This window comes from Acomys minous (assembly GCF_964271855.1).
Source record: "Acomys minous genome assembly, chromosome: 7".
NCBI lineage: Eukaryota > Metazoa > Chordata > Mammalia > Rodentia > Muridae > Acomys > Acomys minous.
In genome coordinates, this window is record NC_140488.1 from 66,116,460 (window position 1) to 66,133,203 (window position 16,744).

Genomic DNA, 16,744 nt, shown 5'->3' on the forward strand with positions numbered 1-16,744 from the left:
GGTGTGCTAAGCTATTGACTTTTCCCTAGTCATTGGGGTGGCTGTAATACCCTGACTCAAGGTTCTCTCTGACCACTTTTCCCTCCTCAGCTTTAGCAAGTTATGCAGAATGTGATTTTGTATATGTACCATGACTTGGAAAACTGAACCAAGTACTGCCTACTATACAGAAGTTATCTAATAAAGTCCTTTCAAAACCAGCTAATACATTGCTTGAGGACGTCAGCACTAGTCCTTTTTAGGCAAAGGTTAAACCCACTGATATCTGGACCTTATACTTTACCATAAATTTATCTTTCCAGTGACATATTAAGAAATTTAAGTTAAATTGGCCATGGTATCTCTCATATTTGTCTTTAGCATTTGAGAGGAGGCAGAGGAAGACCGATGTCTGTGAATTCAAAGCCAGCCTACATAGTGAATCCTAGCTCAGCCAGGGCTTGATACACAGTCAGATCCTTTAAAAAGAAAGAAAGGAAGGAAGAAAGAAAGAAAGAAAGAAAGAAAGAAAGAAAGAAAGAAAAAAGAAAGAAGAAAGAAAGAGAAAAAGAAGAGTCTGACTCAGAAATTAACCTATATTTTTATTGTACCATTTACATTTCAAAGGACTTTTTTGCTTTCCCTTAGTTACCAATTTCATTCACAACAACAAAATGACCCTTGAACAGATATCCCCTACACTAACTTTGTGATTCAAGCCCTCGTGACACTAATTACCCTCTACTCCCTCCTTGGACCAGAAAGCTCCACTTTCAAGTCATTTAACTAATTGGTCAGTGATCATCATCATACTTGACTAAAAGCAATCCTAAACGTTTAGATGTGGAAGTCTAAAAGATATTAGTAGGAAGGCATGACATCGATTCTAGATGGAAAAGAGAAAATCATATTTTAGTGTTAGGAAAGAGGTGATAGTACATGTTTGAAAACGTTCCAATTTTTCCATAATTTATTTGTATTAATACTAATAAATACTTTGTATGGTCCCATAAAGTTCAATGTATTATATTACCAGCTAATTATTTGTAAATTGTAAATGACCTCTATGAATAAAGTGTTAGTCTTGAGAGTAATGTTTCAGATCATCACATCCAGAAAGTATGGTGGCTCACCTCTACAATTCCAGAGGTCGAAGCAAGAGCATCAGCAGTTCAAGGACAGAGTGGGCTACATGAGATCCCATCTCAAAAACAAACAAACATCAAACACCAGCTAGTAGAATGATTGCCAAGTACTAAATTTGTCCTTGTCTATAAGGGTTTTCTATAAGAACTGTAAGGTCAAATTGAATTGTTGAACAAGCTATTTTGTTTTATTGTTTTGAGACAGGATCTCATGTATCCATAACTAGTCTTGAACTCATTATGTTAGTCAGGCATTAAACTCCTGATGTTCCTTCCTCCACCTCTTAAGTACTGAGATTACAGAAGTGTGTCACCACACCTGGCTCATAAAGCTCAATTTACAAACAACAACTTTTTCTATAATCATATTGTTTTTAAATTTTGCATTAAATTATAATATATACAATGAGTTAATGGTGATCATAAAGTAGCATAAATTAAATATCCACTATGATAGTCTTCTAAATCTCTCTGTGTATTGATTCAGTTAATCTTCACAATAACTCAATGAAGAAAAGGTCTCATCCAGAATTAACATGTGACAAATGATGGCAACATTAGATGATAACTTTTTTTCCTGCTTTTTTCCCTTTTTTCTCCTTCTCTCTGTTTCTATGCGTCTCTCTGTGCCTCTCCCTCCTCTCTCTCTTTCTCTCCCTCTCTCCCTCTCTCCATCTTTCTCTCTCTCTCTCTCTCTCTCTCTCTCTCTCTCTCTCTCTCTCTCTCTCTCTCTCTCTCGTGTGTGTGTGTGTGTGTGTGTGTGTGTGTGTGTGTGTGTGTGTCTGTGTCTGTGTCTGTGTCTGTGTGTCTGTGTGTTTCTGTGTGTCTGTGTGTCTGTGTAGAGGCCAGAGTCAACCTCAGCTACTGTTCTTCGGTTCTCAGTCATCTTGTTTTGTAAAACAGGTTTTCTCACTGGCCTGGAACTCACTAAGTAGGCCAGGCCTGGCCCATAAGCCCCAGGAACCTCCTATCTTCCCTTTCTTGTGCCGCCACACAAGGTTTCTGTTTTTTCAAAGGCTCTAGGAATCTGATACAGATCTTCACGCTTTCAAGGCAGGGACCTTCCCAACTGAGCTACGCACTCTTTTAAAACCTATTGTTATTGGTAAGAAAGAAATTAGGCAAACATATTTGAAACTTACTTTTTTATTAGGTCAAATCAACTTTATTAAAAAGTCAAATCAATTTTATTAAAAAGTCGAAGAAACTGTAAAAAAAAAAAAAAAAGGAAAGGAATTGCCCAACAACATAGTTAACCAAAAGCAGAGGCTGGACCTCAGCTCTAATCTTTTACCTATACTAGCCATTTTCCCTGACACCCTAAACTGACACTCAAGTTAAGTTTACAGCTTTGTTCATAAGTACATTTTAACTGTTACTTGAATTTCCCTATCATATTACTCTACAGTGCTTGTTCCTTCCTTTTAATAAGTCACTAATTTTAATCCATACCCTTACACAAAACAGCAGCATGGAACCCCATGGCCTCAGATTTCAAGAGGGAATCATTCTTCAGACCTCATTTCACACACACAGCTGCTTGATAGGTATTTTTATTCATGTAGTCACCCAAAATGGATTCCTGTCCCTTCTCAGGCTCTGAGAATGTTCTGTTCTGCCTTAAGCCAAAACAGCTCTTTTGCCTCTGGACCTCTCCACTGCAGAAAGGACTCTGCTTAGGGCACTGACCTTCAGATACATATTTTTAATTCCACTCCTGGCTGAGTCTCTTACATTAAGAGAATTAGTTGAGAATCCTCCATCCTTAGCTTTCTCCTTACCTACGTATTTCTCTCTATTTCTGATATGGGGAAAAGTCAAGACAACCTTGTCATCTGCTTGATTTTTAATACACACATAACCCCACCTGCTTCCTAAAAATGCTTGTCTGGGTAATATTTATTTCCTTCAGCTTAGAATTAAAGATAATTTCCTTTTGGAAAATGTCATGCTGTCCCTGGAGATAATTTGCTTCCCTGGGGCTGAGAAGCCCAACTCTCTGACTTTGAACCTATTATAGAAACAGTAAAAGGAAAGGAAAAACATATTGACTATGATGATGTTTAATTTGTTTGAAGTGGCTTCCAATTTTTGATTTGCCATCTCAGAAACTGTTTTGTAGCCAAGATATAAAACAGAAAATCTTATTCTTCTGGTAGCATCTAAATTATGAAGATGTTCTCTGCCTCAGAATGGCTAGAAATGTCTACAAAGCAGCTATATGAGTTAAGGATTAAAAGTCACATACCTCGTGGTTGTTCTCATTATATAATTCTCAGATGGTGTCCATCCATAAAGAGAGCTAATTAGCAGCATCCAGAGTGGTGTGGGTTTGAGCAGCATGGATAATGAATATTATATTGGAGGTTATTTTAGCAGTCCTAGGGGAAGTAAAAGGAGGGGTGTGTGTATGAAGAAGATAGGTTGTACAAGAAAAAGTCAAATTAGTAACTGTTCATCTTCTTTGTGAACCCCATGTTAGAAACCTAATTTGTTTGTTCTCTGAATTATTAACTCATGTAGGTTATTTCCACGTAGTATAAAATAAATATACAGTTTGCTATTATAGCCCTGTCCACAGACTCTCTGCTGGGCCATCCTTACATATAAGGTAAAATACAAAATACGTAGCCAAGAATTGCTTCAATCAATGATGTGAAGATCTATAAAATATGTTTTAAAGTCAAGTGTCATGGTACATGCCTGTAATCCTAACACTTGGAAGGTGGAGGCTGTAAGATCAGAAGTTTAGTGACAACCTTGGCTAAATTGTGAGCTTGAAGCCAGCCTGAACAACATAAGAGCCTGTTTGCGTTCTAAAAGTATATTGACTGAGTATGGTGGAGCACACCTGTAATTCCAGCAGTTAAGAGGCAGAAGGATGGACAGTTCAAGACTAGTCCTGACTGTACAGTGAGGACACTGTTTCAAAAGAACCACTGCCCAAAATGTGACATCTTATCCTGTTCCTTCTGGAGCTTACAACTCCTGTAAATGATCAATGGATCTTATTAAAATATAAATGTTTCTGTGTTGGGGAATGTAGTACGCACTTGTCAGTTTCAACCATTTAAGTAATTCCTTTGAACAATGTCCTGGCAAAGGATGACAGTGGACAGAACATTTCGATAGTGGGAGAGGAATAAATAGAAAGCATTATACATAGGAAAAGAACATTGAAGACAAGCTTAGCACTTTTCATACCTTCTATTCAGAGAGGAAGAAGTAGCCTGTGAGACATAGGAATCATGGAGATACTTAGCAAATGAAAGAATGGCAACAGACAACCTTGATTAATTTGGTAGATATGTGTGTCTCCGACTAAAAGCCAGGATCTCTATATATTCTAACTGTGATCCTGATCATAACAGCAACTGCTTCTAAAGAGAAGAGTTAGAAAACTAGCTGCTTTCTTCTTCCTTTAATTACTCATTAACAAAGGAAATCTCAGTGTTCCTTTTGCTGAGCTGGCCACAATGCCTTGATTCCATCCATATCATTTCTTTGTGCTTTGTGCTTTTCTCATTGTTATTCAAGTCCAGCTTGTAAGCTTGAGTTCAAACTTAAATGGGTTTAACTTTCTCTTTGGGCATGACAGGGACTATTTCTCCAACAATCTGAATCTCAAGATTTACTGGCAAACTGCTTAGAATTCCGGAAGGATCTCTAGGTGTCCCTTTGACCCGGCAGGCCTAGGGAGCAGTGAGGTGAGAAGATCGCTAAGTCCTCACTCCCTTTCCCAAGCCATTGTCTTTGCGAGGCACATAAATCTTACCTACATGCACATATATGAGAGTGATATATGGAGGGATGATAGGGGTGTTTTCAGAGCAAGGAGTCAATTGTTGGAGATAAGCCTTCAGTGAGCACATGGACAGTTGGGTGGGAAAGGAGTAAAAATGATTCATCCCAGCCTCTGACCTAACTCCCTCCCTCATGCCCTGGACTGTCTTCATGCCTTCTGGAGACATTATTATTTTTTCAGCAAGTGCATTTTTAGAATTTGTAAGTCATCTTTTCAAAAAAGGAGAGCAAGCACATGATTCTGAGGGAGGGGTGTGTAGGATGCCTAAGAAGGCTTCACCTGAAAAGATACAAATGACAGGATAATTTGGCTTTTCTGTTGATTGTTTTGTTTCAGACTAAAGAATGACTCATCAGCCAATTACAACCAGAAGAAATGAACACATGAGTGGGCTTACCTGAGAATAGAATGTCAAAGTTAGCTAATACCTGACTACTTGCCAGCTGTCACAGAGTACCTTGAAGATATTCCTTTATGCCTATATTCAGTGCAAAACTTTAATCCTGAAGATAGGAACAGCACAAAGAAAGGGAGCCAAACTGCAGTATGACTGAATTCTGGGATGATAAGAGCCTGGAGAAACCAGTATCCAACTGCTCACAAACAACACTTACTGAAGGTTTCACAGTATTGGAGGAGATAGAGTGATAAGCAGGGAGCCCAGCTCTGATAGCCTTACTGTCTCCACTCATCCTGTGAGATCTTAGAAGAGCTCCCCCATTTAGCATAGCAACAAAGTGACATCATTCGATAAATTCCTAAGATATCCCCCAAACTGAGCCTTTTGCACATGTAAGCCTAAAACTTCATCAATAGCTAAAAAGCATAACAATTAAATTATAGTAATTTGTATCCTAGAACAAAAAACACACATATGTTCCTGAGCCACTGAGGGATGGTGGCCTTTGAATTTTCTTTCCTCTTCTGAGGTTTATTACGTGTCATTCTCTTATCCTTGTACATCCTTTACCACTGTAACTCCCAAATTGTACCTGTCAACATCCTCTATCCCTCAAAGCCTAACCCAAGATTAATTTGTCAGTGGCCTTTTTCTGACACACTCAAGCTGGAAATAAACTCTGAGTGTTTATAACACACTAGCTGTACCTCTATTGCAGCACTAATCGCAGGACTTTGTCTTAGTTGAGCATGTCATTACTCTCTATTACAGTAAAACCTGAGAGAAGACTTCATTTTTGTGTCTTCCATGCCTTGGTGTAGCTAGCAGATGAGATATGTTCAACATAACACATGTTGAATCTTCCCAAGCCAATATTCCAAAGTATCATCCTATCTGAAATGTTGGAGCAAGTTAATAAGGAAACAAAGACAAGTGTTGTATTCATCAACAATTCATCTTTTAAATATTTTTGTCTTTTGATTTTGCCTTTTATAATTTCAGACTTAAAAAAATCATGAAAACTTACAACTTTTTTTAAAGACAGAGTCTAATGGAGATGAGGATAGCTGCAAAGTTCTTATATAACAGAGGATGACCTTGACTCCTTAATGTTTCCCCAGGTGCTGCAATTACATACTCAGTTTGGTTTTTTTGTTCTGTTTTGTTTTGAACCCAGGACTTTTCAAGCATTCTTCCACTAAGCTAGAACCTTGACCCTGTAGAAAAATCCATAAATACTTTTCTTCAAATTTTCCATTCATTGTAATCTTTCAGAATGATAGTACAGCTTTTAAACTCATGAAATTAACTAATGCATGATCGTATCTCATCTAAGGTGTTTGTTCGAAGCCCATTCGAGACCTTTGAAAAAAAATCTACCAATGGCCATATCAGTGAGCTTATTTTGAGACAGGGTCTCACTATATAGCCCAGGTTGCTGTTCAATGCTTGTCTCTGTTTCCCATGGGTTGGGATTAAAAGTTGGTGCCACCAAGCTTGGTAATGAACTTTTTCTTATCTAATGTGTAAATTTAAGATAATATACTACCTTAAATGATATATTCCCTTGGTTTGTTTAAAGTGAAGTGGCTTTAAGATCTTCTCTTTTTTTCAGGACCTTGATAACTTTAAACAAGATTAGTATTTACTTTGTAGAATTTTCTTCAATTTAGGTTTCTGGTCAGGATTTGCATTTTTGGTAAGAATATCACACAAATTTTATTGTGTGCTCAGTATATCATTTCAGGAAACAAATGATGTCTGTATGTCTTATTGCAAGTGATGTTAGCTTCGAACATTTGTTTTCTCTGTTCTAAAGTCATTATTATTGTCTCTTGATAATTATCTTATAGACAGATGCTTTGAGATATGCATGTATTCTAATTTTTTTTTGAGACAGGGTTTCTCTGTGTTAGCCTTGGCTGTCCTAGACTCGCTTTGTAGATCAGGATGACCTCAACCTCACAGCAATACTCCTGCGCCTCCCAAGTCCTGGGATTAAAGGTGTGCACCACCAGGCCCAACTTGCAAGTATTCTATTTTCATAATGATCCTGTCTATTAATTTCTGCATATATGGGTGAAATAACTATTAATGTGGTAGTTCAAAATAATATATTTTATTTACATACCTTTTTATATCTTCTATCTGAACATCTACTAATACTTTCATTTATTTACTTATTCATTAATTTATTTCTACAAAATGAGCCTTTAATTTGATATTTTCAGAAATTAGTAATATATTTATTTTCAGTATGATTTTATAAATAAGTCAAATGAGATTATTGTCTATGTCTTAAACTAAAATAATTGTTTTTTAGTCGACATATAATATTTTCAAACTCTGAATAATGAAAATACTTATATTATTTTACAGGTGATAGTTTCAAATACAGGAGCTTATTCAAATACACGGATGCTTATTTTAGATCCACAATGGGTTATAATCCAGCACGGTGGTTCTTTATTTTGTTTAAACCAAGTTATAAAGAGACATTTTCTCTTCTGATTTTATTCAGTTCTGTGTTTACTGACCTAGGAACAGCCTTGTGAAGCTTTTACTCCTAATTGGAGTTTCTCTACTCAAAAAGCAGGAGGCCAATTTTCCCTAAACAACATCAAATCATGAGCACATCTAGCATAATACCATGTGCCCAGTGAGTAGACACAAAATGGTTTTTGTTACTGAAGCAGGTCGCTCTGAAGCCTTGACAGAATAAAAGACCAAACTTTGGTTTATTACAAGTAATTTTCTTCTGGGACATATGTGCAGGCATTATTTCCTTTGACATTGTACAGACTGAGTACTGAATCGAGTTCTTTGCGTTTAAAAACTTGCCTAGAAGCACTGCTCACGAAACAAGGGAGTAAATAGTGCTGGCTTTGCTTCTAGGCGAGATTGGATCACTGGTTTTGTTACTGTGCATTTCTGCCTTGCATGGAGGACACCAAACAGGTTCACCTCCACACAGAGCCTGAGGAAGAACTGATAAGTAGCACGTAAGAGAAAACAGAGCTTGGGGCTGGCTCATGGTCCTTCCAGGTGGAGGGAGGGAACTTGGAAATTGGGGGAATGGTGAAAGAGAGAGCTATTTGCATGAGCCAATTCTCTCTCTGACTCCAGAGGGCAGAGAACAACCCACAGAAGCCTTCAGACCAATAATATGAAGAAGTGATTCCCCAGGTGAACAAAAAGGAAGAGGAGCCAGCGCTTCTTTCTTTTTCTCTCTGGTCAGACCTGAGAGCTGCAGCTTGGAGTCTCGCTTCAGGTAAGTAAGGTTACTCGGTCTTAGCAGGGTATATTTCTTCCTCTTTTCGTTTCTTTTTTTAAAAGTATGTTCATTTTTAATGCATTTCTTAGAAAATAGAATATGTTTGTGATATGGTAGACCAAGATTTTCTGAGTATTAAAACTTAAAATATGGTATGTTGTCTTTATAAAGAGTAGAAATAATCGCTTTGCTTTAGCAAGTTTTGTAGAGATAAATAACCACATAAGCAACTTGCTGTGTGCCTCTCAGAGTCTTGGAAAGTTACCTGTGTGAGTCCGGACCTCTGAAGTTTCACAGAGGCTCTGGGCGGATCCGCCACATGGACTCCACGCTCCCGCGCGCGGACTCCAAGAACAATCTGCACTAGGGATCTCATAGTTTCTCTCCGGTCCTCTGAGTCTGTATAGCCTTCATTGCTCTGGTTAGGATCAGACCTGTAGATACAGAAATATAGATGAGGCTATTTGTTTATTTGGAACAGTAAAGCCACTGGATGATTTTTCTAATGCCTAACTAGCTAGCCCGTAGAAGCTACAAAGCAAAAGGCGCAGAGCAAGTAGGGGAGGGGGTAGGGGAGGTAGATAAGCCAGCGGCATAGATGTACTTTATTTAAAAGTAAACTATACCATCAACATTTGTAAACTTTAGCACTGCCTAAATAATTTTCTTGTCTGCCTTCACAAACTTGAAGTTTTGTGTTCTTCTGAAACAGCTGCTGTTACAAATCTGTTATGGTTTTTCAGAAATAATTCTAAACACTAGGGTACAAACTCGATTTTTAAAAACAGATTGTTAGTATTTAGCAGTTACTCACAGGAAATACAAAATAACAGGGAACAGCATCATTTTACTTGATCTAAAAGCTGCAAAGAGCTCAGAGCTCGGGAGTGGGAGCGGGCGGAGAAATGATGAGAATCTCAGTAGCTTAGAAAAAAAACTTAAAGTGTCTTTACAGACTCAGATTCTATCTGTTTGGAGGATACAGGCTGATAGACCGGAGACACCAAGACGTTAAAAGAGCAGCGCTCCTCACTAGGACGTCTGGCAGGAGATGGGGGCCCAGATTGTGCCTACAAGCACGCGAGGCACAACTGAGCGCATAGTTAGAGCAAAGATTCTTAAACGGAGAAATCACTTGCAATGTTTTTTTTTTTAACCCAATTAATAAAGCTCACTGGTGAGATTCTGATGTAGGAGACCTCGTTTGGAGCCTACTTTTTGTTTCGTTTTGTTGTTTGGGGGCGGGGGTTTGTTTGTTTGTTGAGACGGTTTCTCCGTGTAGTCCTGGCTGTCCTGGACTCACTTTACAGACCGGACTCGCTTCAAACTCACAGCAATCTGCTTGTCTCTGCCTCCCAGACTGCTGGGATTACAAGCATGTGCCGCTAAGCCTGGCTGGGGCATTCATTTTTGTTTGTTTGTTTGTTTGCTTGTTTTTGTTTTTAGAGGCAGGGTTTCTCTTTGTAATAGCCCTGGCTGTCCTGGACTCCTTTTGTAGAGAAGGCCGGCCTTGATCTCACATTGATCTGCCTGCCTCTGCCTCCCGAGAGCTGGGTTTAAACAGACGTCTCGGGTGATTTTCCTGTAAGTAAGCTGTAAACAGTAATTAGAAAGCTACCAATTTAGGCGATTGACAATTCTAGGATCGGCCAGGAGAGAATTTGTTACCTTCCTTACACTTTAAATAAATCTCGCCATTGTGCTCCATTGTGTTGAGGCAGTTTAAACCAGTAGTTAAGTGTTAACCCTGGAGCCAAACTGACCTGCGCTCCAATTCCATACCTTTTACCTCCTGGCTCCACGATCCTTATCTTCCAAGTCGAAAGAAACATTTGCAGTATTTTTCACCACTGGGAAGTTGCTGCGAAAATTAAATGTGACAGACCAGGCAGAGCATTTAGCTCATTGCTTTGTACAGGTATTATTATGTTTTCTTGCTATTTCTTGTCGCTATTGCTATAATTATTTACTCTCTGCCTTGCTGCTAGGTTGATTACAATTTCGGTGAAATGGGAAAGCAAAGAACTCCCTTACATTGTCTTCCTGTGAACTCAGGAATCGGGTGAAATTGTAATAAAATCATTTTGGCATAGGATATCATGTAGCAGAGGCTGGCCTAGAATTGATCCTTCTGCCTCTACCTCACAGGAGCTGGAATTACAAGCATGTGCTAGCATGTCTAACTCAGGGTTAACATCTGGGTTTCTACTACCAGGACTTGGATACTAAAGCAGGACAAAAATTGGCAAGAGTTTAGATCCAGCCTGGGCTACATATTTAAACCTGTCTTCACAACAACAAATAAACAAATCAAAACAAAATCAAATCCTGCAGCAGCAACAAAAATCTTATGCCAAGATTTTACATGCTTTTAACCCTAGAACTTGAGAGACAGTGGCAGAAGGACAAGGACTGCCAAGAATTCAAGGCCAGCATGGTCTTTCTGTGTTTCAGACCATCTAGGTCTATGTGGAGAGAATTTGTGAAAATTAATTTATTAGTTTCTTTAACAAGATGTGTTATGATTAATAAAAAGAAAATAAGATAAGATAGTAAGATGCTGGGCAACAGATATTATATGAGGTTCATTAAGTGAGTATGGGGAGAGAAAGAAAAGGAGGAAGGGTACCCCAGAGACAGACAGGAAGTATAATGAGAGAGTAGAGTAGGAGGGGGAAAAGAGGGAGAAGGGGCCATGCCACGTGGACAGTTTGTCTTTTTATATGGCCCTGGGCCCCCGTGGCAGGGGGCAGCAATGACATCATAGGTAGGGGTAGGCGGAATAAAGCAGAATCCTAACAATATGAACCATTCAATAGAAGTCAAAATCACTTGTTTGGTTTCCTATATATCATTTTCATTCAAAAATTCAATAACTAGTGGACATAGCTGGGCAGTTTAATATTTCTTTAACATGTGAAAGGCACTTTGTATGTGACCTAAACCTGCAAAAAAACCAGTAATTGATTTCTCCCATGATATAAACATTTCCCCAAAATCCATTTTGAAGAACTGCTGGTGGAAAACGAAGTACTAAAACTTATCTTAATTCTAACAGTATCTGCTCGGGTAGTATAGAAACTTTCACATCCACACACACAAAAAAATCTGTTATCCTTAAGGTTTTGATTTTTGTTAAGCATAATATGCTAAGTTAATATTCCATAGAAATCCTCTTCTTTTATGTATCGTTAAAGGATCTTACATTTATGTTGTGGTGATAACTCAGAAAAAGGGCAAATTACTTGTGTTTAAATTTGAAGAGATCTGTTGTCTATGAAGTAGAAAGTAAAGAAGATTTAAAAAGCAATTCAAAGATTTAAAAAACAATTCAACAAGGTTGAATTTAAAAAACAATTTTTTTAGATTTAAAAAACAATTCAACAAGGTTGAATTGTGGAGTACAGAGATGGTAAGCAAGCACTCTACAACTGGGTTACATACTGAGCCCCTGGAAAGTAAACCTGCTATTGCTGAAAGTCACTTATAGCAGGGTATGAGTTTTCTAGTGCATGGCCTATCTCTCCTTTCTGAACTTTTCTTCCTTTGGTGATATCTGTTTTTCACTTACGCCTCCACACTGTTACCTTCCATGTCATCTTCAACTGCTACTGTCGCACACAAGCAACACAATTATTTATTAAATGGAGGAATTATTAAACGATAAATTTGGAGACATTAGCAATGTATTAAATGAAGATATTTTCAGAAAAAAGTGCTTTCTCACTGTGCCCTAAAAATCTTGTGATACAGGATCTTGCCTCTCCTCTTTTTGTACAGTTCTGAAAAGCAGAAGAAACCTAAGTAGATTTTAAAGTCCTTTAATTTTGTTTTGAAGTTACAATTGTTATCTTCCTTTCAGATCATTGACAAGAGCAGAGATAAATTTGTAGAAGTTAAGGGTTTATTGCTCTTCTCAGTTCTTGTTTCAGGTGCAAAATCTGAACTCATTTTGGAGAGTGGTGACATGTTAACAGATATTGATACTCCTTCGTGGTCTAAAAGCCTATTTGTTGACATATACATTCCACTGGCCTGTTTTATTGTCACTGTGGTCTGAATCAGGACAGTGAGAAGCCTGGCTCTACAAATCCATCTGACAAGTATGTCAGTCCTAACAGGAACTGCAATTCCCAAGTCTCAGGGGAAGTCACGCCTTGCTGGAATGACTAAAGCAATGAGAAAGAAGCAGACAGGCCTGGGTTGCCTAGCAAAATAGCAATTTGAACACGGTGACTCACACATCATAGCATGGGTTAGGAAAAATGAGAATCACTGATATATTTGTTATGTTCAGAGTTCCATTTCAATGGAAGCATTTTTAAAACAAATTAAATTGTTGTGTGTTAAGCCCCCTTGACTCTTAATACACAAACATTATTCAAAACAGCCACTGTTTTCCTTAGAGGAATTAGAAGCCAGAATATTCACTTTTTGATGTCTTGAGTTTAAACATGTGGCCAAACCTCTGGGAAAATGTTATACTCAGGTACTTCTATATAACATGTGAACCTATTTTGACAGTAAAGATTACCTGAATTGTACCATTTGAAAGGATTAGGAAGGGCCCTCATTTAATCCTTGACAACTCTGCAAATTAAACAGAGTTTGATAACTTATACCTGGAATTATAGCACTCAAAATCATAGGCAGAAGGACTGTCATGAGTTCAAGGCCAGCCTGGGGTACAGTGAGTTCCATGCCACCCTAAGCTACAGTGTAATTTTTTTTATTTTGTTTTGTCTTTTTGAGACAGGGCTTCTCTGTGTAACTTTGGTTCTCCTGAACTTGCTCTGTAGACCAAGCTGGCCTTGAATTCACAGAGATCTCCCTGCCTCTGCCTTCCCAAGTGCTGGAATTATAGGCATGTGCCACCATGCCTGGTTTACAGTGTTATTTTTTTTTTTAATTACATATACAGTGCTCTGCCTGCACATGCACCCGCAGGCCAGAAGAGGGCATTAAATCCCATTATAGATGTTTGTGAGCCACCATGTGGTTGCTGATAATTGAACTCAGGACCTCTGGAGGAGCAGTCAGTGCCTTTAAACTCTGTGCCATCTCTCCAGCCCCCCAGTATCATTTTTTTAATGTAAAAAGAAAGACAATTAATTTTAAGAATTTAAGAACTTCCCTAGGAGTCAGATATTTACTGTAAAGAAGATAAGACTGTCTTATAGAATACGAGAATCCCAAAGGGAATTGAACCCAGGTAAGATTAAAGTCCCTTTTTTTCCAGACAAATAACTACAAGGGCTAAAGGATTTTATTACATACTACTACTACTACTGTTGTTGTTGTTGTTGTTGTTGTTTTCTTGGTCTCACATTTCTTTTTTTAATATTATTTTTTATTTTTTCCATATGCATTTATATTATTATACATATATAAAATAAACTACATAGAGCAAGGAGAACCACAAACAATCAGAAATTATATTAATGTTATATTCATAGTGTTTTGGCTACTTGCATTTGGCAACCTTGAAGAAAACATTTTCTTATCTTGGTCTCACAATTCTAAACACAGTGTTTGTTACCTGACAAGGTCCTAGGAATTCAACTTTCCCAGTAGCTAAAGGTCCTCTGTTAGGGAGAAAAAAAAATCCTAGAACATAAACCCCTGAAGGAGTGCTTATTCTCTCTTTCTCTCTCTCCCTCCCTCTCTCTCTCTCTCTCTCTCTCTCTCTCTCTCTCTCTCTCTCTCTCTCTCACACACACACACACACACATACATATATATATATATATTTACTTTACAGTAACATTAGTTATTGCGAGATGACTCTTATATAATTACCAAGAAACTTCTTTACGAGTTTAGTGGATTTTGGTAATGCCATCAGGCTGAAGATTTGTGAGGCCTTCCTTCCTTAACTGCTGGCTCAGGGAGAGCTATTACTGCTCATCAGTCCCATTTGCCACAAAAAAGCTGGAACTGCAAAACTTCATACATTCTTTCTAGCTATTTGTCCCTATATATAGGCATCTAGATCCTGTGAGAGGACAGTTTCTTTACTAATCCAAACCAATCGGTGATTTATTGGAATTTTATCAGCAGGGAGAACAGGCAGCAGGTTATTACACGAAGTCTTTTCTTTGTCTCACATTTCTAATCATTGTGCTTGTTACCTGCCAAGGTCCTAGGAATTCAACTTTCTTAGTAGCTAAAGGTCCTTCATTGGGGAGCAGAAATTTTTCAGACGAAAAATCCTAGAATGTAACCCCTCAAAGGAGAGCTGATATTATCTCATCAATCTCCCTTATTTTGTCAACTAAAATACTGAACTCTAGAGATCTCATCCCGAGTTATTAAAGAAATTGGTCTTCACAGCTTTCTCCTTTCACCTCGTTTTCCTGTCTCCCAGCATCGTCCATTACTTCTTCCCTTTGCCAACACTTTCCACAAACCCAGATGGCTGGCTCAAGGCCTTCCTTCTGAAAAGACATTGTTCTAGCATTTTCCCAGTGCCACCCTCCTCTCCTTTCCTGGGATTTATTCTGTGCTCTTAGAACCTTGTTACAAGAAAACCTGTTAAAACTCATCTGGGAAACTATTTAATGTTAATGGTGTGAACTGGTTAATGTGTTACTGCTTCCAGGAATGATATTTGCATTTTAACAGAGACTGGGATTTTTAGATAGCCTAGTAGGGAGTATAATTCTGGGTGGGATGTCCCTTTGTCCTAAAGTCACAAGATAGAGCTCTTCATTGTACCTCGGTCTAACGTCACCCAGAGGGATTTGTCTGTCTGGTAAATTAGTATATAGCTATACTCAAAAGGCTTTGGGCGCTTTTTTTTTTAAAGCACCACCTCTTTAAAAAGCATTCTAAAGCGAAAGCGCCCCTGAAACGGGCTCTGCATTTCATGAAGAGAGTCATTTGTATGAGGACCAAGACCTCCAGTGGATCCCACCACAGGTTAGACACCAACCCAAACTAATTTTTTTCTTTTACATCACAAATTACTTTAACTAAAAGGCTATTTGCTTATCGTTTTCCAATCCTTTCCAGCATTATTTAATCTCTCATAGTCACTAATTTGTATTTTTACATGACTTAGTTTTGTCTTTCTGTGTTCTTTCTCTCTCCCTCCCCCTCCTCTCTCTCTCCCTTTCTCTCTCTCCCTTTCTCTCTCTCTCTCTCTCTCTCTCTCTCTCTCTCTCTTTCTCTCTCTCTCTCTCTCCTTCTCTCCTCTTCTTCTGTTTTCTTTCCCCACTCTTTCTCCTTCCAGGCACCTCAAGCACAGAGAAGCCGCTGACAAGTTGGCTTTGAAAGACTATCAGGAAATTCTACTTCTCAAAGGGAAAATACAAACATCTGTAAGGAAGAGTCACAGTCCTGACTTCTAGGAAAATACAATGGGTTCTGCATCAGTAGATTAAACTGATTGCACACTGAAAAAGTCTTTTTAATTGGATCTGCATTGAACATATATGAACTATTTTCTTGTCATTATTTTCTGAACAATACAGTACAATACACATTTACAGAGAATTTGCATTATATTAGCTATAAGAAATCTAGGATGTTTTAAAATATATGGGATGATACACATGTTATTTGCAAATATACTACTTTTATATAGAGGGTTTCAATGTTCCCATAGTTTGGGGTCTGAGCAGATAGGGTGGGGATTGTCTTGAAAATGTTGCTACAAGGTTTTTTTTTAATATGTCTAAAATTTCAAATGTTACTTTCTTTCTCTATATAATCTTTCTTTTTCTTCTTCAGTGTTGGAGTCAGACTCAGGACCTTGTCCATTCTGAGAAAGCACTCCACCAACTGAGGTACACTCAGGCCAATTCTCAGGTAATCTTATATCTTGTTTCAAGCTTACCATGTTTGCTAATTTTTCTAATTTTAATTTTTATGGTTTTATGTGCTTAATTTTACTTTGTTTTTGCATATTAAAATAGAATCTCAATATGTAGTCCTAGATGGTGTTGAAATCCTCCTGCCACTGCCTCACCAGTAGTAGGAATATAGGCATATGCTACAATGTCCAGCTGTCACTTACACATTTTTTTATATGTTGTTCTACAACCAGGGCTTTTGCTTTCGAATACTGAGTGCCCTGAATAAATATCCCTTCACTCATACTCCTGCAACAAGTATTGTGTTGTAATCAAAGTGTTTGA

At 38.1% G+C, this 16,744-nt stretch overlaps 1 protein-coding gene and 1 long non-coding RNA gene across 3 annotated transcripts in view; one reads left to right on the forward strand and one right to left on the reverse strand.

Annotated features, from left to right (window-relative positions):
- Positions 1 to 3,415: 3,415 nt before the first annotated feature.
- The window catches only part of LOC311601874, a 73,886-nt gene continuing 60,557 nt past the window's right edge, over positions 3,416 to 16,744 (reverse strand). The window contains exons 2-3 of the long non-coding RNA XR_014780673.1: positions 8,869 to 9,037; positions 3,416 to 3,505 (exon numbers count right to left, since the gene is read on the reverse strand). This is a non-coding gene — a long non-coding RNA (uncharacterized lncRNA). The remainder of the gene's footprint in view (positions 3,506 to 8,868; positions 9,038 to 16,744) is intronic.
- The window catches only part of RPS6KA6 (ribosomal protein S6 kinase A6), a 130,703-nt gene continuing 129,224 nt past the window's right edge, over positions 15,266 to 16,744 (forward strand). Inside the window, exons 1-2 of one of the 2 annotated variants that reach the window (XM_084789586.1) lie at positions 15,266 to 15,524; positions 16,338 to 16,415. The gene's annotated coding sequence lies outside the window, so the exon portion shown is untranslated. The remainder of the gene's footprint in view (positions 15,525 to 16,337; positions 16,416 to 16,744) is intronic. The other variant, XM_084789585.1, reaches the window with a different exon arrangement.